The sequence below is a fragment of the Uranotaenia lowii genome, chromosome 1, assembly GCF_029784155.1.
Source record: "Uranotaenia lowii strain MFRU-FL chromosome 1, ASM2978415v1, whole genome shotgun sequence".
Classification (NCBI taxonomy): domain Eukaryota; kingdom Metazoa; phylum Arthropoda; class Insecta; order Diptera; family Culicidae; genus Uranotaenia; species Uranotaenia lowii.
In genome coordinates this window covers 104830245-104853840 of record NC_073691.1, presented here as the reverse complement: position 1 = coordinate 104853840, position 23596 = coordinate 104830245, and the positions used below count along the sequence as shown (strand labels likewise).

The 23596-nt window shown below is 37.9% G+C and overlaps 2 long non-coding RNA genes across 2 annotated transcripts; one reads left to right on the top strand and one right to left on the bottom strand.

Annotated features, from left to right (window-relative positions):
• The first annotated feature begins 1180 nt into the window (after positions 1-1180).
• Positions 1181-2528, top strand: LOC129749102 (uncharacterized). Its single transcript, XR_008737926.1, has 4 exons — positions 1181-1391; positions 1481-1594; positions 2161-2402; positions 2461-2528. It is a non-coding gene; the product is annotated as an uncharacterized LOC129749102 (long non-coding RNA).
• A 1398-nt stretch (positions 2529-3926) lies between these two features.
• Positions 3927-10262, bottom strand: LOC129738685 (uncharacterized). The gene is made up of 7 exons (XR_008735596.1): positions 9499-10262; positions 8942-9222; positions 8664-8869; positions 8456-8603; positions 4466-5806; positions 4153-4398; positions 3927-4087 (listed from the first exon to the last, which is right to left on the bottom strand). It is a non-coding gene; the product is annotated as an uncharacterized LOC129738685 (long non-coding RNA).
• Between the last annotated feature and the right edge of the window lie 13334 nt (positions 10263-23596).

Below are 23596 nucleotides of genomic sequence, written 5' to 3'. Positions count from 1 at the left end.
TTTGAAACGGCTCATACCTTTAGGCTTTAAGGAGCCAAACTCGTTTTGTTTGATTACAATTGTGTGCTTATATCTAGTTCACTTTTTTAAGAAAAAAGAAGATAGGTAGGGAAACATAAAAATAAAAAGAATTATAGTCGAAGATCAATAGCTTTTAGGAAAAGGTATATTTCGAACATATACACACCAAAAATTTTATAAAATTACTCGAGACAGAAACGCTTGAAGACCTAATTATGTTTCGCCCTAATTAGGAATTGATTTAATTTCACATCATTATCAATCTAAACTTAACAAACACCCAAGCTTACGGACCATAATTTTCGAAAGACTTAACTGTATCATGATCTAATTCATTAAAGATGTAATTTTCAATCACATTGAATATAAACTTATAAAAGGGACCTAAATTTAAATTGAAGAAAATGTAAAATTATGTGCAAGGTAACAATTTGACAACCCTGCAAAAAAAAAAAATAGAAACAAAACAAATAAAAGCAACTGCATTTTATTTTGGTGCGTATTGTCACGGGAAATTTAAGCCAGAAAGTGTTCCTTCGGGTGAAAAAGGCGACTGCCTCTTGTTGTGATAAACACAAATATGATTTGAACAACGAGATAGTAGCTCGATTACACAAACAAAAACTGCACGAAACATTGCTAGCAGAAACGAAACCACAAGTGGCATAAACAATATAAGAATATGAATATTAAAATGAAATGTGTGCCTCTGAAATTGTGTCTCCGAAAGCTCCTGCACAGAAAAAAATAAAGACTATCACGTATCATAGAAAATGGTTGCATGTAAAATAAAAGAACTCGAAAACTGAAAAACATTTAATTTTGAATGAATTGGTTTAAAAGTAAATAGAAATTCATCTAATATTACAGCAAATGTGCTGTAACAAAAAGGAGCATGACTTTTGCCGTAATTTTAAAGGTCGAAAAAAACTACGTGTTGTGATTTTCAATTTTACAAATCTGGCATCCATGTATGGAATCAAAAACAAACGTCAAAACAAATGCCGGTTTCATTCGTTTTGTTTAAGTTTTCGGTTTTGTGCCGGAACATCTCCGCCAGTTGCTCTGGTTTGGAAGATAATCCGGCGTACTCTGTCGTGGTAGCCGAAATGAGGGTTTTCCGTTTTTTGATTGCGGCGATCATCGCGGATTCGGACTAGCAGTGCATCATCCTGTGCGTGAATTATTTAACATCGGAGAAGATTGTCCGGTATCCATGGCCTGTAGGAGTTTAAAACTGTCGGGCGGTGGTTCGGAAATAAACGAATAGTTCTAATGTGAACGACGTTTTGTGGCTATCCGGGAATTGCTCAAGAAGAATTTGCAAGTGCTGATTTTGCCAGTACCGAAGAAACCAGTGGACGATAAAGGTAAGCTTCCGCATGAAGATGAAATATGGGAAAACCAAAAACAATTCTAATTATGCTGACAATATTTCTCGTTTTAATTCTCTCCACAGATTGAGAAATCTAACCGGTTAAATTGCCCAAATTGTCCTGTTTCTGTCCCTGAAGCTCCGTCCGCAGGTCTGGGCGTCATCGAGTGGGGGAAACAGATTACCATTTGTTTACGGGTAAGTAACATTTGTTCCGAAGATATTGAATGTTTCCGAAAATGTAAAATATTGTAATCGATACGGAAAGAATTTATTCATATTGACCTTCAATCCGCTTCTGGAAACGGAGTTTTTTTTATAAATAAGGCACATAGTGTCAAAGAGCCCTTCTGATAGTTCAGAGAAAACGTGCTTTATATTAAGGTGCTCGATTTTTCATACATTTTTCGAATTCGAGCAGATTTCATTCAGTTCAGTTATTTGAAATAGTTAATGGGCATAATCAGTTTTACTTGAGGTGAAACAATTATCGAACAGGGTGTTTGGCTTATGCAGAACAGGACAAGTTTGAAAACTACATCGGAAGCTTTTGGACGCTTTTAATACGTTTGGAAAGAATTTCCGAAAAAAGCCTATCAATGCACATAACTCCCGAAAGCTTCAGACATTCTACGCCACATTTTTTGGTTCTCGGAATAGGAGGTAAAAAATTCGGCAAAATTGTGTTTTCTACCGTTGCAGTATAATTTCTAGTTCAACGAAATTTCCGATCGAAAATTAAAAACAAAAATCTTTGTTTACAGGTTCAAAAATTGCCAGGAAGCCTGCGCCCCTCTGTAATTGGCTCAGCTGTATGGATTACATAAAAAACGGCACGGAACTATAAGAGGATGCTGTTAGAAAATATCAACAGAACTAATCAATCTTCAATACCATTTGAACAAATTTGTGATTGTACAGATTATAAACGAAAAACCTGTCGTCTACAGTAGAACTGCATGATGTTCAATTGTGAAATCCTTTCAGTCTATTAGCACAATTGCACGTAAGTAACATTTCAATTGAAAACTAGCCATTAAAATTAAGCCTCAGTTCTATTACAGGGAACAATGAATCGAAAAAGCATTTAGTACCAAATCATCACAGCCAGTGCCTGAGATCTAAAGAAATGGTAACTTAATATAAGAAGTCTTTAACTATGAATCCTGATTCAGTTTTCTTTTTTCTGTTTGATTACAGATGCGTTCGTCGTCAATTCATAAATTGTTTTGCAGTTCTGGATTTAAAATGTTTTAATATTTGATTGTGTGGCTTATTTTCTCAAAAATGCATCAAACCAAATTGGATGTTCTCATATTATAGTAAATTGCAAAATAAAGTTTATTTTTCTTATTATATGAACTTATATTAGTTTGTAATCATAAATTACTTTCGAAATACCATTCACAAATTAAACCTAAGCTATTCAATGAATCATATTTTTACAGTACTGTAATAACATGCTCACGTAAAAAGAAGTGTCTTGTAGATTTTATCGTCCTGTAAAATTACGGTTAATGTCCTGCTCCTTTTTGCTACAGGATATTTGCTGTTATATTACAGTAAATAATTTTTGCTGTGTATGACTAAAAATATAAACGACGCTGAATCAAAGCAATCGAAAGATTTTTTTGAATTCAACAACGTTATAAGCTAAGTTCAGATACCGGTATTTCGATGGCAACTTACTATTTTTATCCGTGAGCGTTTTCAATCGAAAACGCTCACTGAAGAAGATAGTAAGTTGCTATCGAAATACCGATATCTGAACTTTTCTTATACTGTGGTTAAATTTAAAGAAATTTTTTGATTGCTTTGATTCAGTAGAATTATTCACATATTAGAATGTAAGATGCAATATTATATCATCAATGATCTAAATTTATGTCAAAAACGATGCTACGCTTTTGTACGTCTGACTTGACGTAAATTTACATCATTGATGATGTAATATTATGTCGAATGTGCTATTCAATTATAGCCGGAAATTTTATGTCTTCAAGCGTTTCTGTATTTACCAGTGTAATTTTATGTCAAAAGTGATGCTTCTTTTTTGTGCATCCTTTTTGACATAAATTTACACCAAAAAATTAATAGTGTGTAGTCCAAGTCCATCACAGCTAACACATCCCTCACTGGAACGTCGGGTGGTTTTCCTCGGGCCCGAAGGGAATCTATGAAGTTCACTCTGGTGACAAGGTGGTCCTCACACGACCAAACCATGTGCTCGATGTCATGGTAACCTAGGTGTACAATTTTTAAGACCTGTAAAATTTCAAAGACGTGTAAAATTCAAATTGCCCTGAAAATTCCGGCATATGTGATGCTTTTCTTTCTTTACATCATAATTGATGTAATTTTGAAGATTTCTTTCTTTTCATAATAAGAAACGAATTGGAATTCATCGTAAAATTTGTTTATTATAATTTTATATAAAATTTCGATCCACTAACTTGCAAACATGATAATAAATATCAACAAAGATGTGTGCAAAAATAATCACATAAAAACCATAACCTAACAATGTTAATCTAGTTTAGAAAAAAAACTAACGCTTACTCTTTGGCCACCGGGTCTCTGTTGTTCCGGGTTCTTCTTGGACCGTAACTACTTGTATTTGCTACTAAGACGAGTTTTTGTTTATAAGTGGAAGCAGGTTACAAATTTCCACCAATGTTGTTCGTGTTGTTTCTGTAAAGACGAACAAAAAAAATTCATAAGCGTTTAACTTTTCTATCCTGTAATTTAGAACTTACCGGTCGTTCCGTTTTAAGTTTCTACATTCATGCGATTGCCTTGCATTCGAATTGGTATGATTGAATCTACACCGGCTGCAGGATTAAGCTGGATGCAACAGAACGCAAAGCATCTGACAATTCGAGCAACCACTGAGCATTTTTAATTCCAATGACATCTTCTTCTTCCTGGGACATCTTCTTGCGACTTCCGAAAGATGTGGGAAGGAAATATTCTAAACTGGAACCGCATCATATCTCGGCCAACTTAAAATGAAATGTGAAACATTCACTACAGAATCATAATAATGATCAACAGTTAAAAACAACTTACCTGGATAGTTTTATTTTCAAGAATTGATACTTGAGCCGATTTTTTGTGAGCCATCGTTGCCATATCTGTTGTATTGTTTCTTACTTCGATCAGCTGATTTAGTTCAATCCTTTTCACGATTTGCATTCGTCATCAAGACAGGGAGAAAGATTGATTTGTCTAAGGGTTCACGGGGCTTGGATTTGGTGACTGATTACTGCTTAATTGAAAGCTGCAGCAGCAGCTCCGATCACAGTTTTAATTCTGATAGAGATGAAGTGTCCTTTGCTATGTTTCTGAAAATGCAACGAACTGGAAAGCTGCGCCGGTTCCTTGATTATTAAAAAAATGTGAATCAGAAAAGTGAAATTTTAAATTTTGCAAAATACGACAGACCTTTCATGGAACTTCTCTAGTTAGGGCAAATGGGCTCGACCCAGCCAACAATTTGGTAGGTATATTAAAAGATATACGTACATCTATGTCGACAATAATCATCGTACATGACGTTAGGAAAAAGCATATACCTACCAAAAGTGGAGGCGATATACGTAAATGTTTTCCTAATTTTCTGATTTACGACTTCGACAACATCATATATGATGCTATTAACGATGTCCGAAATACTTTGGTACTTTATGTCGCATTGGCGGCATGTTGTACGTTACATTAAAGGATTCGATTCATATTCATTTACGATGATGGGATGATCGACAGTTCCAACCACACTTTATGCGATGTGTGTTTTACCCTTTTACGACTTGAAGCGATCTGATGATAAATTGGCGATTTAAGTCACCCTTTATGTGAGGTGTGTTACAGTCTTATACGATGTTCAGAGAATTGAACATCGATTGACAACTTAAGTTACACTCTATAGAATGTGCGCTGTACTCTTATACGATGTGGAGTAATTTTACGTTCGATTGACTGTTTAAGCGACACTTTATGCGAGGTGTAATGTAATCTTGTACGATGTGGAGCGTAAAACGATTTTGCGAGTCTCTGTAAGTAGCATGTTATGTATCGTATTGTGATTTAAATACGATTATCGGAGAGTTCCAAAAAGGAATCGCACGTAATTTAAATTCCAATTAGAAAAACAAATTAAAAACCAAAATCTGATTAAACTTTTATAAGAACATTTTATTTGAGAAAAAAATTACAATTGCTTAACCTTACAAATATCCTAAAAGCTTCTCTCGGAAGAGCTCCCATAACTGGTTCACCACTGGATCATTTCCGCGATGTCATCAATAAAACATCGGTCAGAATTTTGTTTCTCCTTCTGATTATACTACATCCTCATGATTAGGCTAAACGGTGGGAACCTTTCAAATAATGAACAGAAGAACACGGCAACTGTAATGTAAAGAGAAAATTAATTAATTATTGTTCTGTGACCTCAATTTATAATTAACTAAACAAGAATTACAGGTTTCTTTAAATTCCTAATAATGACTGATTACTTAATAAAAAAAATGTAATAAAAAAAATTAAACTTTTCTGAAAACTAGCTGCGAAAATATTTTAATCTGTGTTTAAATTACAAGATACAGTTAGGAAATTATAAACGGATACGCTAAGTGCTCTTAAAATAAACAGTGTTCCTTGTAGAGTCCAGTTAAAACATTTCCCGATTTGGAAACGTTTATTCTTCTAACAAATACTCAGCTTCTAATTTCCACGTTTTCACTCCTCAACTGTCAAATCACTTCCTTCCTCTTTTCCAATGCCGCCTTTGATTTTACATAAACTCATATTTGCTATTGATGTAGACAATCACAACACTTATCATCGAGGGGCGATCCTACAATCCCCCCTTTACTATTTTAAGAGCAATGTTCTTCATAAACATAGAAATGGTTTCTATTACATGGGCATTTTGTAATAAAATGTACTTTATGATCATCATGGATCGCTGTAGTTAAATTCTCTGTATATTCAACAGTACAATGCCATATTCATCGAGCATTTACGAAATGAGTCACTTTATACATTCGCATTTACATTGAATATTCTACAGGAGTATTGTTCATATTTCTTCCAACTTCTGCAAAATTCCACTAGATTTCAGCTAGCATTTACAAAACAGTACAATGCCATTTTCATCGAGCATTTATCAAATGATTCACTTTATACATTTGCATTTACATTAAATATTCTACAGGAGTACTGTTCATGTTTCTCCCAACTTCTGCGAACTTTCATTAGATTTCAGCTAGCATTTATACTATTCTTTCCATTTTTTTTTCTCTTGAAAAGATCTCTATCTCCGATTTAAGCAAAGGAACTCTCAAATTTCTCGTAACATATCTTAGATACCTAAATGTCAGTTTCATGTGCTCACACATGCATTTTAATGCCCACACATAATCACCAGATATATTTCAAAATGTGCTTACTCATATAGCTCTTTGCGCTCACGCAAAAACAATTTGAAGAACTCATCTCCCCGTTTGCACTCACGCAAATATCACACATATGCGCTCACGCAGTACTCAGTATGCGCTCACGCATCTAACGGTATCTCGTCTGCGCTCACGCAATCTTTTCGCAGCAGGAAAAGTTTGCGCTCACCCAAACAACTTGTGCTCACACCCGGTAAATTTGAATCGGCAGAAAGGGAACTCAAATCGCCAGAAGGATCGTAACGATCTCTCTGGCGATTTTGCATCATTACATCGTTAGAGAGGAACACACCATATGCATGCCTTGGGTGAGTGCCACGAATTAAGCTAAGACACGCCCTCCAGAGAAACACACGAACACAATCCGAATCGTGTTTGTATGTTTCCCTCCGAGACGCGTGTTCGCCTGCCTGAGAAGTCGACAGCTACGATTGAAAGCACACACGGGACACGGGGACAAAATGCGACCACACCGTACGAGTGTACGATTCAAACTGATTTCGTATGTACGCATTCGTATTTGTTGCCTCTAGGTATCTCGGCAGGACAAACCGAATGAAAATATTGCGTTCTTGGAGTGTCGCCGAAGTTAACCGTTTTATTCTAAGTTCGGTGACTCAACTCTCAATTTTTTGCATGCTCTGCCGATTTCTGAGAGGACGCGCTTACTGGGCACAAGCAACTTCGCAACAGGACATGATTTGCGCTCACGCAAACAACTTGTGCTCACACAAGGAACTCCGCTACACAACATGATTTCCGCTCACCCAAATAACTTGTGCTCACACAAGGAACTTTGCAACAGGAGATTTGCGCTCACGCAAACAACTTGTGTTCACACAAGGAACTTTACTTTTAATATACTTACTAAGGATGCAATCATCATTCCATGGAACTGACATTCAACCATAAAAAATCCCTCGAGATCTTCGCATTGTTTTCACAATTACCAATTTGTAGTTCACAGCAGGTCGCGAGGAATGAGAAATAATGTGTACAGCAACTACGGGTACAGGTACAGCTACCACCTAGGAGGAAATTGGATAAATCTGATTTTTTTGGGTGGAAGATTCGTATCAGTAAATCATCAACGTTTTCAAATCCCATCCTCGTCGCCAATTTGTAGAGTCCAGTTAAAACATTTCCCGATTTGGAAACGTTTATTCTTCTAACAAATACTCAGCTTCTAATTTCCACGTTTTCACTCCTCAACTGTCAAATCACTTCCTTCCTCTTTTCCAATGCCGCCTTTGATTTTACATAAACTCATATTTGCTATTGATGTAGACAATCACAACACTTATCATCGAGGGGCGATCCTACATTCCTGTTTCTGTCATGCTTATATTTTGCAATCATGATATTAACCAAAACTATTTTTTTGAGGCTCGGGAGTCTCGTTTGAAAAACCAAGCATGTTTCATTTTTGCGATAAGAGCAAGAAAACGGTACGACAAAATTAGGAACACTGTTAAAATTAAAAGCTATCAATATCGAAGTTTAAAAAAACAGCTCAAATACTTTAGTAAGTTTAATTATTTTAGATTTGTTATGAATCATTTTCTTATCTCAAGAAATTAGAGGTAAATTTTAAAATTACCTTATAATTGATGAAATCGCAACTCACTCATGGACCTATATAACTTATGATGAATAGCATCTTCGAACCAGTACTAGTTCGCTCGATATAAACAATATTTCCAACTCGGTCTCAGGGAAGTTTATATTTTTTTAACCTGTGATGAAAACTGAAAAGGTTTGAAAACCTCATTTGTAGGTAATGAGAATGTAAATCAAAATATACTCACAGCTGGTGACTTTCAAGTTCAAGTGTTCTAGTTCCAGTATGCTCATCTAAGATTCAATTGGGAGAGTATCGCCACATCTTTTTTATATCTAAATCTAGTGCTATATGTTAACATCATTCAAAGGAAGCCATTAATCTTGAGCAATATTTTTTCTGAATTTATAGCCTCGCCTGAAATGAACTGTGATTGGATGCTCGCAACACTAGCTAAAATGTATGTTAGAAAAAGTTTTTAGAATATTTGTCAACCATAGACGCATTTTGATTATTTTTACTCACATTTTACATCCCATGACTAAAATGTCGCTCCCAAACGTAAACGATTGAACAATTTGACTGATATGACACAAACGGAAACGAGCTACTGTATAGGAGCCCAGAACTCCACTCCACTGCACTGTCTCTCGGGGAAGAATCTGTATTTCATTAGGAAAAAGCAGTCCAACGGTCGCTCTTCTTAAATCAGTTTTTTCTACACCGGTCGTTGGCCATCACCACAGCTACATCAACTTGTCTCCAAGGAAGTATGTTCGATTTCCTCAGTCGTTTTCGGCAATACCCTTTGAAATAAAAAAAAAAAAGTTTTAGAATATAGTTCTGAGCCTGGCAATAACATTCCGATTTTCAATTCTAATTTTTAAAGATTCATAATAGTTTTATTTAATTATTGCTAGTCCTTTTAAAGATCAAATCGGAGATAAGTATTTGCTGTTTTGAGGGCAAAATCTCCAAGACAGCATTTACTTTGCCAAAAGAAACAAACACTTGGAATTATTCATTTGGAATGAAGAATGAAGCGAATAATTCAAAGATTATAACAAAACTTGTAGACATACCTGAGAAATTCGGTCAGTAGGTTCTGGGTAACGAACGGTTCGGTCAGCAGCCACCGAACGGGACTTCTTACAGTTCCCCGGGCAACAGCATCATCTCGAATCTGTTTAAAGTTTATCCGATAAGACTCGAAAACGCTCTCCTGGCGAAGAAGGCACACAATCCACTTTTCAAAAATATTGGCTATCATCCGAACCTCTAGCCAGCCTATCCCCGGAAGTTTTTCCGATCGCATCTGCCATTTCGAGCCCATCATTTTTCCTGAAAGAAAACAAAGTTTGGGATTTAGAAATGACAAAAACGGTTGTTTTGCTTGCCGCATACTTTAATTTCGAATACCTCGGTAAAATTTTCTCTTTCACATGAACAGTCCAGCAGCCGATGAAAAAATATTCAGCAGAATTTCGCAAGTTTTCTCTGGTTTGTTTTTTTTTTTTTATATATATATAATTGTTTATTTGAAACGGCTCATACCTTCAGGTTTTAAGGAGCCAAACTCGTTTTTGTTTTTACAATTGTTTGCTTAGCTTAACACTTTGAGTTTAAAGAAAAAGATGATAGAAAGGGAAATATGAAAATAAAAAGAATTATAGACGGAGATCGATAGCTTTTAGAAAAAGGTAAATTTCGAACATGTAGTCCAAGTCTAGCACAGCTAGCACGTCTCTCACTGGAACGTTAGGTGGTTTTCCTCGGGCCCGAAGGGAGTCTAATAAATTCGTTCTGGCGACAAGATGGACCTCACACGACCAGACAATATGCTCGATGTCGTGGTAACCTTGGCCGCAACTACACAAATTGCTGCCAGCAATGTCAAAACGATAGAGTACCGCGTCTAAGGAATAATGATTGGACATGAGACGGGAAAATATACAAATAAAATCCCGACTCAAGTTCAATCTATTAAACCAGGGTTTAAGGCTTACCTTTGGGATAATCGAGTGGAGCCACCGACCCAATTCATCCTCGTCCCATTTGCGCTGCCAGTTGACAAGAGAATTTCTCCTAACTAAAAAGAAAAACTCGTTGAAGACAATCTCACGCTGATACGTGTCGCCTTCCTTCGCCCCCACCTTTGCCAGAGAGTCTGCCTTCTCATTACCCACTATCGAGCAATGAGAGGGAACCCAAACAAAGGTGATGGAAAAGCGACGTCTTGTTAAAGCACTCAAAATATCCCGTATCTTCTCAAGGAAGTATGGTGAGTGCTTTCCCGGTCTTATTGAGCGGATTGCTTCAACAGAGCTGAGACTATCTGTTACGATATAGTAGTGTCCCGCAGGCCGTGAAGCGATGGTGTCCAAAGCCCAAAAAATTGCTGCTAACTCTGCTATATACACAGAGCATGGTGACTGGAGATTATAAGATGCGCTGAACATTTCGTTAAACACTCCAAATCCTGTTGATTCCTCTATAAGTGAACCATCGGTAAAGTACATTTTATCAGCATCGACGTGTCTATATTTAGCATCGAAAATTCTGGGAATCAGAAGTGGGCGGTGGGAGTCTGGTATTCCACGAATTTCTTGCTGAATAGACAAATCAAACTGGACAGAAGAGTTGTCGTAGTCTGGGATGTAAACACGAGTTGGAGAATACGAAGAAGGATTTACCTGCATGGACATGAAGACATGGTATATAGACATAAATCTGGTTTGAAAATTTTGCTCAAGTAGTCTTTCGAAATTTACAATCACCAATGGGTTCAAGACCTCACACCTGATGAGGAATCGGAGTGATAATAAATTAAATCGATCTTTTAGTGGGAGTATTCCTGCCAAAACTTCAAGACTCATGTTGTGCGTTGAGGGCATACAACCCAAAGCGATGCGAAGACAACGGTATTGGATACGCTGGAGTTTTATGAGATGAGTTTTGGCAGCCGACTGGAAACAGAAGCTACCATATTCCATCACTGAGAGAATAGTTGTTCGATACAATTTTAAAAGATCTTCTGGGTGAGCTCCCCACCAGGTGCCAGTGATTGATCGGAGAAAATTGATTCTTTGTTGGCATTTTCCTTTCAGATACTCAACTTGGGCTCTCCAGGTGCACTTGGAATCAAACCAAACCCCAAGATACTTAAAACACCTCGATTGAATGATCGTCCTGCCTAGGAGTTGAAGCTTAGGCTGAGCAGGTCTACGTTTCTTAGAGAAAACAACCATCTCCGTTTTCTGTGGAGAAAACTCAATCCCAAGCCCCAAAGCCCAGGTTGACAATCTGTCTAAAGTATCTTGTAAAGGTCTGTGCAGATGAGATTCAGTAGATCCTGTTACAGATACCACGCCGTCATCTGCAAGTTGTCTTAGAGTGCAGCCTTCAGAGAGACAACTGTCGATGTCACTTACGTAAAAGTTGTACAAAAGTGGACTCAAACATGAACCCTGCGGGAGGCCCATGTAAGAGGTTCTTCTAACTGCAATATCACCGTGAGCAAAATTCAGATGTTTCTCACAAAACAAGCTTTTTTTTTTTTTTTAATGTCTTTATTATAGAGATTTTCAGCTTTCAGCTGGTTCATCTCTTTACAAAACAAGCTGTATAAGATGTTGTTCAATAGAGGAGGCAGACCTCGGGAGTGCAACTTGTCTGACAACACCTCTATTGAGACTGCATCAAAAGCTCCCTTTATGTCTAGAAACACTGAAGCCATTTGCTCACGTTTTGCGTACGCCATTTGTATCTCTGAAGACAGCAAAGCAAGACAATCGTTTGTCCCTTTGCCCCTTCGAAACCCAAATTGAGTATCTGAAAGGAGGCCATTTGTTTCTACCCATTTATCCAAACGAAACAAAATCATTTTCTCCATCAATTTCCGAATGCAAGACAACATCGCTATTGGACGGTATGAATTAAAAATCGGACGCAGGTTTCCCAGGTTTTCGGATAGCAATAACTTTCACTTGTCTCCAATCTTCGGGAACAATGTTATGCTCCAAGAATTGATTAAATAAATTCAACAAGCGAAATTTGGCGGCATCCGGAAGGTTTTTCAACAAGTTGAATTTTATTTTATCAATTCCCGGAGCTGTGTTGTTACAAGAAAGGAGAGCAAGTGAGAATTCTACCATCGAAAAGCCGCAATCTAGATCGCATCTATTCGGTGGCACACTTCTTATGATTTTTTGCACAGGTGTGGAATCTGGACAAATTTTCCGAGCGAAATTGAATATCCATTTATGGGAATGTTCTTCACTTTCGTTCGTGGAAGAACGATTACGCATTAGACCGCTGCAAAAACTGACTTTTTGCTCCCATGTGTTTTTCCGATTCCTTTTTGCTCTCCAATCATCTGTGTTAAATAGAAGATGATTTGGTTCATCCCTGAATTAGCGCAACGGTTTTTAAATTTGTATGGAAATTAGTATGGGGAAATTTTTTTTTCTAGATAAAATTCGCTAGGGAAGCGATTTAGGGTTTTATGCAAAAAATAACTTCTTCATTGGGTTACTGTATTCTTAAACTTCAATTTTTACTAAGGTTACTTTCAGCTAGATGCTACCAGAAAAAAGTTAAAGCAATCTGTAAAATAAAAATCATTCATAGTAGATCAACAGTCAAAACTGTCAGCAGCACTGGAATCATGAACTTGCATGCAATTTTCCTAGCTAAATACTTGAATACAAGCTACTGCGTTTCATACACAAAGGCGTTTTAAATCGGGTAACGCAGATAGAAAAAAAACTACAGCACTATGTAGAAAGTAAAATACAAACTTTTTGAGATCATTGAAGATATACGGTGATAGATGTGGTGAAACGTTTCCGAAATTCACAACCAAGTTGAAAAATAAGATAAAGTTACGCATGTGGTATACCTATTCATTCCGCGGGCGGTCAAATGACGGTAAACACTTTCCCCTAAAACTCTCTTGTTTTTCGACCGATTTCTACAAAGTTTATAGTTTTGGAAAGCCCGTAATGTGACTTAAATGCGAATTTCAGCTACAATTATTTTTCTCAAAGTTATTCAAAGTCGAAGGAAAAAATTCGTAAAACAGGATTCGGGAAAGGCTCTAAATCAGTTATTAAGGACTCGAAAAGAATTTCACTCAGTGCCAGAGAACGTTGCGATCCAGTGCAAAGCCAATTCTAGGTGCTAGAATAGTCTCAAAAAAGGCAGATTGATAAAAAGTTAAAAAAGAAACAGCTACCTTTGAAAAGTCGTCAAAAATTCTGTGTTTCGTGTTTTAGAAATCTAAAGATGCCAAAATGTCACAAATTACGTCAAATTTCCATTTCACTTTACACAAATTTTCTAATGTAACGGGAACAGCTTTGGCGGTTGATTTATTAAAAATTACGGTTTACCAGTTTTTTACATTTTTAGTGACCATGATCTTAAGAAATTTTCAAAAAATATTTCCATATGTGTAACATATAGCTTCTAACTTCAGCGTTCTCAGGCACTAAGTAATTTTATTTTTTCGAGTACTTAATAACTTTTTCCCGAAGCCTGTTTTTTCGATTGTTTTTTTCTTCGACTTTGAATAACTTTGAGAAAAATAATTGAAGTTAAATTTTGTCTGAAAACTGTATTTGAGTCAATTCACGAGCTTTCCAAAATTATAAACTTTGTAGAAATCGGTCGAGAAACAAGAGAGTTTAAGCGGAAGAGGTGTTTGCTGTCATTTGACCGCTCGCGGTATGAACAGGTACACAAAAAATGTCGATATGTTTAGTGTTAAATGTGCAATTGATCATCTGAACTTCATTTTTGTGTAAATTTAACACAATACATACAGTTTTTGTGAATTAATGATTGAAAACACGATAAATAACGCATTTTTTTTAGAATAAATCAACTTAATTTATGGTTTCGGACCTGATTATAACATTTAAAAATAATCTTTTCCTGTGGATTCTGTGAATTAGTTAAAGCAAATGATTTAAGAGGTTGTTTACCGAAATCGATTGAAAATTATATAAGTTATGCTTGTTTTACTGTAATAATGATGCTTTTTCTCTAAATAATACCACCATAGTGTAAAGTAAATTAACTAAACTTAGTTTATGAAGAATTCAACATTGTAAATCTTCACCTGTTAAACGGACTGACTTTGGACTGATTTCTGACCGATTTCGGACCGATTCGGGACCGTTCCTTCGATCCGGGAAGGAATAACTTGCATGCAAGTTTTCAGCCAGCGATGCCATGAGTGAAGCAAACTCGTCTGAGTTTTTGATAAATCTTTTCTAAATTCCAAATATCTTTGTTGTGATACAACTAAGCATCATAGTACCTTTACATCATTTGTAGAGATTAATTCGAGGAATAGTATTCAGCCTTTTTTTTTATTTTTCCGAAGTTTCTGTAAATCTGTAACGATTTTTGAATAAAAAAAATTGATTCTCCATGTAATTCTCCATACAAAATTAAAACTCGTTGCGCTAAATCAGGACTCAATGTATCGCTTCCAAACTTTACGGAGATTTTTGTGTGTGAAAATACCATCAAAAAATGGTATGGGAGTTGTAATAACTCATAAATTTCAGATTTCCCATACAAAGCCTGCAGCGGTCTATTACGCATGCTCCGTGCTACATTCCATAAAGTGCTTAAGGATGTTTCCCGCGACAAACCACCCACAAAATTACGCCAATGCGCACGTTTTTTCCCCTTGATCAGGTTTTTAAATTGCTGCTCAAGGGAAAAATACGTGTTAAAGTTATCCAGGGTTCCGTATTTTCGAAAAACTTTAAAGGCGTTCGATTTGTCCACGTAAAGTTTGGTACACTGACTGTCCCACCATGGGTTGGGAGGCCTTCGACGAACAGATGGATCTAGGATGGGTTTCGTTTGAGCACCAACCGCACAGTCGAAAATCAAACGAGAAATAAAGTTATATTCCTCCAACGGAGGTAAAACCTCCATGGAGTTGATAGCTGAATTAATTGTGTCCGAAAACTTTTTCCAGTCGATGTGTCTTGTGAGATCATATTCCATATTAGTTGAATTTGAAGTATTGACCCCATTGGTGATGGTAATTTTGATAGGTAAATGGTCACTACCATTGGGATCAGGGATTACCTTCCACTGGCAATCCAATGATAGTGAATTTGAGCAGAGTGAGAGGTCAATTGCACTTTGTCTTGCAGGAGGTTTAGGCACCCGTGTTTTTTCACCCGTGTTCAAAATTGTTAAATTGAAACTGTCACAAATGCCATAAATAAGATAAGAACGTCTATCATCAATTTGCTCCCCCCAAACAGTTCCATGTGAATTGAAGTCACCCAGGATCAACCTTGGCTCAGGGAGCACTGAGCACAGGTCCTCTAGGTTACTTCGATCCACTGCAACTCTATGAGGCCAGTACAAACTGACAACACATAAATCCTTACCTCTTATAGTTGTATGGCATACAACAGCTTCAATTCCTCCTGATAAAGGGAGGTGGATTCTATAAAAAGAGTGGCGCTTATTGATCCCCAAAAGCACCCCTCCATAAGAATCGTTGCGATCCAAACGGATAATGTTAAAATCGTGGAATGAGATGTTTGATTGGACAGTTCCTTCTCAGCCTTTGGTGAGATCGGTCGCGTTTTTTTTTTGCTCTCGATCCTTCCTTAAAGGCTAACGACCCCCTTTCGGATGTGTGCTGAAGTTTAGTGTGAATTTAGTTATGAGTCCGTCTCCCGGAGACCACCCGGAACGGACAATACCGGAATGGCTCGACCCACAGAACCTGCACGGACGCCTCTACTATGTATTCCTATCAGCGAAGCAAGGACATAAACTTCCAAACCCTTTTATTGTTGGCAAATCGATAGAAAAGCACGCGGGAAAGGTTGAAGGCGCGTTTTCCGACCGTGTACGTAAATGGTACGTAATCAAAATTCGGAATAAGGACCAAGCAAGACATCTAGCATTGCTCAAGCAACTTCTGGACGGAACCCCGATTGAATTTGGAAGACACCCAACTCTCAACCAGCGCAAGTTTGTTGTAAGATGTGACGAAGCAAATGAGATGACTGACGAAGAATTGCTTGCTGAACTATCATCCCAGAAAATAATCGAGGTACGACGAATAATGAAGAAAACATCCACGGGCATCAGCGGCACATCAACGTTGGTGTTAACAATTAATAGTACTGTTATTCCAGAGTACGTAAATTTTGGACTTTTACGAGTACGTACACGTGTATACATCCCTCAGCCCTTACTTTGTCGCCTTTGCTTTACCTACGGACATACAAAAAAACGTTGCCCCAATGAGAAGAGATGTAGTATTTGCTGCAGCCCCCAGCATGACAGTAGTGAATGTTCCGAATCGAAATTTTGCCACACTTGCAAAGCTTCTGATCACTCGCCTTACGAAAGAACTTGCCCCAAATGGATAGAGGAATCTGCTGCTCTTCGTTTAAGTGTTGAGCAAAATATTCCTATTTATGAAGCCCGCCAGCAAATCAAAACCACAAACAATACACACAGCTACGCACAAGTTACCCGATCTGGAAAAGTACAACAAAAGACTCATCAAACTCCACAAACTAACCAGCAGCAGCAGCAAACACTAGACAACACATCAAAACAACAACAACAAAAACGAGATCACCTTACTTCAGCCTCTGGACAACCAGCCATCCATCTGACCGTCGCTTCACCACCCCGGAAAAAGACATCCCCTCAACGTTTCCCTTCAGACTCCTCAAGTGGAGCAGGAGTTGGAAATAGCTCGTCTGAGAAACCATCCTCTGCCGCTCCTCGGCAATGCGGAACCACGCTTAATCCCAACCTTCCCAAACCCCCTCCTTCTTCCTCAAACCCTTTCCAACCCCCTAGCAATAAGTCAATTGTAAAAAAGACCCTCGGCTCATAAAAACTTGAAAAAGTAATTTGGCCTAATAAAAGTTTATTAAATAAAAAAAAAAAAAAAAAATGTTTGATTGAGAAGAAAGCCATGTTTCTGAAAGGGCAAAAATATCGCATCTAGTTTCATGAAGAAGAAATTTGAACGGATCCAGTTTAGGAATGAGACTACGACAATTCCACTGTAAAACAGTGATATCTCCGACCTCTGGGCGTAAATTAGCCATCGAGAGAGATAAACACTGAAAGAAGGGGCCAAGTTTGCATCAATTGCATTAAAAATGTCTTTAATACCGGAAGCATAGAGGTAACAATGTTTTTTATTGATTCCGAAACGTTTAAAAAGGTGAAGATCCCATTTAAAATGTCAGATAATTTGAAAATTCCAGATTGAGAAGTTGATTCTGGTAAGATTACGTTAGGAGCAGAGATGCGTAAACTCGCTTCGGAAAGAATCATTCGGCTGATTTCTTCCGAGTTTAACTTGCTATTTGCAGATTGATTTCATCTTCGTTTCAATCATCACATCAATGTGCACAAAACGAAGAAAACAGTTTTGCATTGATGTTTTCCATGCCTCGCAGGAATAAAATCACTACAACGAAACAACAGAACGAAGCTGACCGTACACGAATGCACACGAGCGATCGTTGCCCGACGGACCGAGTTAACATTCCTCGCACCCTTCTCTCGCTCGTTTCCCGTTCCCTTGTATCTATCACTTTTAGCCACGCCCCCATGCGTTGTCCGATTGATGTGTTCGGCTGCCGAACGAAAACGATTTTTTCAGAACTGTACGTTCGTTTCGCTGATGTTTCCCCCGATTGCTGTTTACTCCTGCCGAGTTTACCCGAAGCTTCCTTCCTGATGCTTTCCGAATTGAACTATCGATAGCATCATTGCAGTTTGAGTTTAACGAAATAAAATCGTTCTGCAAAGAAGGGCAAAGTGCGAGTATGAAGACTCGCGATTTTAACATCTCTGGTTAGGAGAGGCAGACTTAGAAGCTCTCGCAATATCTGGTGTATTCTGTGGGGTCATATTAATACGGAACCCGGGAGGGACTTGTTTTTCTTTCACTATAGATGTCAGTTTTGGCTTAACACCAATTGAGGGACAAAATGTTGGAATTTTTGTTGGGATTTTGGGGCTCTTTGGTGCTGGTCTTGAGCGTTTTCGCGAATTAGCTACAAAAATGACAGGATGATCTTCGTCGGTAGCATCTGATTCTCCATTGTCAACTGACAGCGCAGAAAAAATGTTACTCGAATGAGATTGGATCGGGGGCGCCGCGCTCTTCAATATAGCGGCATACGACCGTTTTGACCGTTCCTTCAAAGAGCGCTTTTGGCTATCCCAGCGACTCTTATATTCCTCGCACGAGGAGATATCATGGGGTGAGCCCCCGCAATAAACACATTTCTGCTCTATTGCTGAGCACGCTCCAGCCCCATGATTCTCCCCGCATTTGGGACACCGTGGCTTGTTACAACAGTGCGACGCAGTGTGTCCCAACTTATTGCAATTTTTGCAATCCATTGGGCGAGGAACAAAGAGTCGCACAGGCAGCCTCAATATTCCATCAATCAAGACATAATGAGGGAGGGCGGTACCCGCAAAGGTCACACGAAATGAACCTGAAGGTGAGTACCCTTTGACTCCATTTACGACGGTGGCAGTTCTGAGTTGGCGGCAATCCAAGATTTCGACCGAAGCCGAATCGAGGCTCTTGAACTTACCAACGCCGTTGGATTTCACGTACTCTGCCTTCAGACTCATTTCAGTAATCACGCCCTCGATCTCTACGTCTCGAGACGGAATGTACACGTGGTACTCTAAGTTTATGAAATTGCTGGCAGCAATTTCATTTGCGGATTTCCGGTTAGCTACTTCGACTCGCAATTTGTTAGGTCGCACCTTTTTAATGCAGGTTACGGAGGACCATCTCGCCAGATCTCTTGTGATCTGAACCACATTCAATTGCTTTCCATTTTTTTTGGGCCGGATAAAAACCACCCAAGGACCAGTGAAAGTAGAGCTCTCAGTGTAGACTCGGAGTCGGGTAGCTTTACTTTCAACTGAGGATGACTCAGAATTAACATCCATTGGAGAATGAAATTCATTAGAAGGACCCGCAACAACCGAATCCTCTAAATGCTCCTCATCCTCATAGACGCTATCCTCCTCATCCTCAGTTGAGGGGATTGACCCCCCGCCTTCGTTCATATTTCTTCAAATATGAACGAAGCAAACAATGTTCGAATTATAGAGAAAAAGATAGTAAAAAGAAAAGAGAAAAATAAAGAAGAAGAACTTACAATTTTTTCCAAGCACTTCTTAACGAGCTAATTTTCTTGAGTGTTTTTTTCTTCAGTACACAACCACGTTTTCTTTCGTTGATCGCAGCCGGCCCTGGCGATGACGACGGCAATGATTTTTCCTCGGTTGATAGATGATGGCTCGATTCACCGGGAGAGAATGACCAATCGGATTCAGACTCGTGCAATGCTTCCGTTATCCGGTCACGGCCATTAATACCGGATCTATCGGACAACCACCCAAACAGTAATCAAACCCGGAATAATTGGGAGGAAACAATTTGCACTCCTCTGCTGATGGTCCTGGTGCTGATGGTGACGACAAGACAGCCTGATGTTCCAGCCAGATGTGGGGATTGCGCACCAGCGCTGCCGGGGGAAACACAGCTTGTCACTTCTGTTGCTTAATTGATTCGGCAATTGACGACCGAATGATGCAGGATAACTGCTTGTGGAAACTTCCAACTTTTGGTTCACTTTTATGTAAAGCACCCGATAAATAGCGAAACAAAAATACATCCGCACTTGCCAAGCTACTGATCTCTCTGGTTTGTTGTTGTTGACTCTTTCGATTCCGCGGCATCGCGATGATGGTTGCGGAGATTATGCGATGATGATTGCACGATAAAAGCACGCTTCTCATTATATTACACTGAACGACATTGATTTGCCATTTTATACGATAATCGTTTATGAAACTTAAAGTGATCTATGAATGACGTTTATGTGAAATGCTTTACGGATCTATCTGTATTTCATTACGACTTCGGTTTAAATTCGTTTGTGTATGAATAAGATGCATCTTAAGAAACTTAATGCAACTGTTATAAGATTTCATTTCACATCGGATGTAACATATACATATCTTTATTCATCATATCTTGACTAAATCGTAATTCATTCGGCTCTATCACCTTCTACGGTGAATATACGATATGGACGAATGTTAAGTGTATATATTTACGATTCTGATTTGAGTTGCATCCATATACGAGTTTAGCGATGATTTCATTTACGATTTCATGTTGGCTGGGGAGTTTATTATGCAGAGTTGAAATAAACAATTTTACGCGCACGTAATCAATCCGCCTGCCAGCCCGAGCCGAAACTTGTTGCTCTCATTCGAGAATTCACGAAGAACCTGAATAACAAACATCGAATCAAATTATTCGGTTCATTCATATTATTTATTCAAAGCACTTACCAACCATACTATCGCCACTATCTAGAATGAGCTCATTCAGTGTATCAATCGAAAATATTAGCAACAATACTAAAAAAATCAAACAAAACATGAGCTGTCAGTAAACCGCTGGTAACAATTTTCCATCTGTGCTACGCCGCTGCACTTAAAAAAGACGAAACCTGAGGTTTTTTGTTTAATTGGTGTTTAATTGGTTTAATTGGATCGATCCGATAGTAAATTATGATAATTGCCACCATTAAAGAACACTTTTGACAAAAGAATTCTGATGAATAAAATAATGAATTAAAAGAGTTTTCAAGATTACACACAGTAAACAAAAATTACCGAGTTCGGTATTATTTTTACCGAAATCCTAACATGTGTAAATCGTTAAACTGTTCGGTAATTTTTTCGGTAAAAAATAAACGAACATCGGTAAATCGTTTCTTTATTTACCGATGTTCGTTTATTTTTTACCGAAAAAATTACCGAACAGTTTAACGATTTACACATGTAAGGATTTCGGTAGAAAAATTACAGAACTCGGTAATTTTCGTTTACTGTGCATTAAAATTTGCGTTACATGTCATTTATGATTACTTCATTCAAATTTCAGTGTTAATAAGACGTAAATGCAACTCTCGCAATATTACTGGCTCTCAGTTTTACAGCTTTCAAGTTCTGTAAAATTCATCCCACACAGAAAATTCCGTCATATACGATGCTTCTTTTTATTTACATCATATGTGATGTAAGTTTACATCAAATAATCGTATTCCGTGTCAAGTATTATCAGTGTCATTAAAATTCAGTGCTGTTAAGGATTCAATTCTTTTTTTTTCTGTTAATTTACATTAGGAAATCGCGTTCTATGTCATGTAATATTACGGGTTTTCAAATTCAGTGCTGTTAAGGATTCAGATTTTTTTTTCTGTGTAGAACATGGTGCCAGAAGCTGACGTGTGCTTCTTACACAGTAAACGAAAATTACCGAATTCGGTAATTTTTTTACCGAAATCCTAACATGTGTAAATCGTTAAACTGTTCGGTAATTTTTTCGGTAAAAAATAAACGAACATCGGTAAATCGATTCTTCATTTACCGATGTTCGTTTAATTTTTACCGAAAAAAATACCGAACAGTTTAACGACTTACACATGTTAGGATTTCGGTAAAAAAAATTACCGAACTCGGTAATTTTCGTTACCTGTGTAAGTTCTCCGGCTTCGTGTTTTGCAGGGCGTTTATATTAGGGTGGAACAACTTTGACACAAAGTAGGCGCGGTGGAGGAGTGGGCACGGAAGCCAAAATTTTGACAGCCTATTACATTGTTTACGTTTTGTGTCAAAGAAAATCAATGAAAAGTATGACGAAAAAGTCGTGCTTTGGTAGTGGTGTTTCATATGACGTCACCACCAACTTGATGTAATTCTTTTTTGTTTTTGTTTTACAACAAACAACAGTGGCTGTATTGCCAAAACTCCCAATTATTTCCCAATTATCGCCCGTTGCCGCTGAACCAGGTCGTGATGGATTGTGTATTTTCCAACAACCTGACCACTTGATACTAGTACTATCAGTAAGTTTAGTATAGGAACTTTCGTCTGTAGGTGGTGCTGACATTGAAATTGGTGAATTATTGTTAACAAACATCCCCTTTTTATCTCATATTCCACAGAATACTCCAAGGCCACCTGCAAAACACTTTATCTGCTGAACCTGGAACGATCCTCATCTTCCTCCCCGGGCTGGAAGAGATCAAAAAAACAAATTGATACGATTTATTGTTTTAGATAATGAAATGAATGGTTCCATGAATGCCATTTAATATGCTTTGTTTTTTGAATGATATTAATATTTTCTCGCGTATTAATAAAGTCTGTTATAGAAGTTAACACATTTATTGATTTTTTCAACAGAATTTCTCCATATTTACAAAATAAAACTTATTTCTGATTCTAGTTCTCCTGACCCGGTAGGTTTATTATCCCGAGATTCGCCGGCTGTTCGAAGCAACTTTATCATTTCCGTTTCCTGTTCAGTTTGCTTGAACTTGGAAGGTGTTGGCGTTTTCTTCCCCAGACACAAAAGTCCAATTAACCAAACATAAACTTACGGGGACATGGTGAGTCTTTTCCGAAAGTGTCTTGGGGTGAGGGAAGAATGAAATTTCGGAGCGCTTCGTCGTACCTACTGTACACAAACGAAAAATAGTTTTACCAGTAGCAGATGCGGTGAACATTTCGAGTTCAGATACCGTTTGGCATATGAGTCAGCATCCCTTGTTGTATTTGTCCTCGATGGGCGGATGTTCTGGCTTGCCCTCTACCATAAGGCAGTTTGCGAGACTTTCTGTAAATATGATTCTGGTTTGGTGAAACGAATAAAAGCAAAAGGCCTTTAATACACTAGTTGTAAATAAAAAAAAATGATTCTGGCTAGTAAAAAAAACAATCGGTCGACTCGTGACTTACCAACTTATGAATAGTCTGAGACCCTTGAGACACTAGTTCCATCATCCTGCGCCTTTTGGAGTTTGTCACGGTTTAGTTAAAATTATCAACTTCGTAATTTGGTTATTCTGGTTCCGGTCATTCTTCGTCTCCGACCAGCCAGTTAATTACATTTTTTAAGGTGTTGTGGCCCAATTATTTTGGCAGTATTGCGTGCATTCGTTTGTTGTGATTGGTCCTATACCATCCTTTGCATATCATAACTCAATACTCATCTAAAAATTGGAAAATAAGTCATCATTTACAAAAATCGCACGCATCGTTTAAAAT